We start from the raw sequence: 1,980 nt of genomic DNA on the forward strand, positions 1-1,980 counted from the left end.
TTTCTTGCATATGGATAAAGGCATAACCCTAATTCCGGCTCCTAAATCACATAAGGCTTTGTCGATGACAAATTTTCCTATGTGACAGGGTATAGAGAAACTACCCGGATCCTTGAGTTTAGGAGGCATGTTTTGGATTCTAGCGCTACATTCGGCAGGGAGTGTAACGGTTTCGCTATCTTCAAGTTTCCTCTTATTAGAAAGAATTTCTTTTAAGAATTTGGCATATGAGGGCATCTGCGTAATAGCTTCGGTGAAAGGAATTGTAACGTTTAATTGTTTAAGGAGATCAACAAATTTTCTAAATTGGCCCGCATCTTTGGTTTTAACCAGCCTTTGAGGGTAAGGGATAGGTGGTTTATAAGGTGGTGGAGGTACATAAGGTTCCTTCTTTTCTATGGTTTCCTTATTACTCTCTTCCTTTTCCTTAGGTTCGCTTTCCTCAGTTGATCTTTTAGGGTTTTGGTTTTCTGTCCTTGGATCAGACGGTCCTTCCACTTCCGTTCCACTTCTTAATATGATTACATGAGCGTGGCTTCTCGGGTTAGGTTGGGGCTGTCCAGGGAATGTACCAGTTGGGGCAGTAGTAGGCGCTTGTTGTTGAGCTACTTGTGATATTTGTGTTTCCAGCATTTTGTTATGGGTAGCCAGGGCATCTACTTTGCTTGCTAGTTGTTTAAGTTGTTCGCCAGTGTGTACATTCTGGTTTAAGAAATCTTTATTGGTTTGTTGTTGGGAAGCTATAAAGTTTTCCATCATGATTTCCAAGTTGGATTTCCTAGGGGCGTTATTGTTAGGCATGGATGGGTTCGGTTTCTGATATCCCGGAGGTATAGCTGGGGCTTGATTTGGAGATTGTCCAGGTGCGTACAAAGCATTATTACTTTTATATGAAAAGTTTGGATGGTTCTTCCAATTTGAGTTATAGGTATGCGAGTAGGGGCTTCCTTGAGCATAGTTCACTTGCTCTGCTTGGATTCCTGTCAAGAGTTGACAATCCGTAGGAGTGTGACCTTGGATTCCACAGACCTCGCAATTCTGAGTTACAGCAGCCACGGCGGCTGGAGGTGATACATTTAAACTTTCAATTTTCTGGACCAAAGCATCCACTTTTGCATTGACGTGATCAAGGTTACTTATCTCGTACATGCCAGTTTTCGTTTGAGGTTTTTCCACCATTGTTCGTTCGGTTCCCCACTGATAGTGGTTTTGGGCCATGCTCTCGATAAGCTGGTAAGCATCAGCATAAGGTTTGTTCATTAATGCACCACCTGCAGCGGCGTCTATTGTTAACCTTGTGTTGTACAAGAGACCATTATAAAATGTGTGAATTACTAACCAGTCTTCCAAACCATGGTGTGGGCAAAGCCTCATCATGTCTTTGTATCTTTCCCATGCTTCGAAAAGAGACTCGTTGTCTTTCTGTTTAAATCTGTTTATCTGGGCTCTTAACATAGCTGTTTTGCTTGGCGGAAAGTATCGGGCAAGAAAAACTTTCTTCAACTCGTTCCATGTGGTGACAGAGTTGGAAGGGAGAGACTGAAGCCATCTTCTAGCGCTATCTCTTAATGAGAAAGGAAAAAGACGAAGTCGAATTGCCTCTGAAGTGACACCATTAGCCTTAAGAGTATCAGCGTATTGGACAAATACGGATAAATGAAGGTTTGGATCCTCGGTAGGATTTCCAGAGAATTGGTTCTGTTGCACTGCCTGCAACAACGAAGGTTTAAGTTCAAAGTTGTTTGCTTCGATTGCGGGTGGAGCAATACTTGAATGCGGCTCATCTTGTGATGGAGCGGCGTAATCTCTAAGAGCACGAGCTGGTTCTGCCATCTCGGTTATCGAAGGAAAAATGTTTTTGAAATCAGGAAATTCTACAGGAGGGAGATTGTTTGCAGCACGATATTCCCGGATTCGTCGTAGGACTCGGAGATATAGTTCGATATCGTTGATTCGTAAATAGAGCGGTTCGCCTTGTGA

At 42.8% G+C, this 1,980-nt stretch overlaps 1 pseudogene; it reads left to right on the forward strand.

The window, feature by feature from the left end:
• The first annotated feature begins 1,348 nt into the window (after nt 1-1,348).
• LOC127077394 (uncharacterized) lies at nt 1,349-1,448 on the forward strand (annotated as a pseudogene).
• The last annotated feature ends 532 nt before the right edge of the window (nt 1,449-1,980 follow it).

This window comes from Lathyrus oleraceus, chromosome 4 (genome assembly GCF_024323335.1).
Source record: "Lathyrus oleraceus cultivar Zhongwan6 chromosome 4, CAAS_Psat_ZW6_1.0, whole genome shotgun sequence".
Lineage (NCBI taxonomy): Eukaryota > Viridiplantae > Streptophyta > Magnoliopsida > Fabales > Fabaceae > Lathyrus > Lathyrus oleraceus.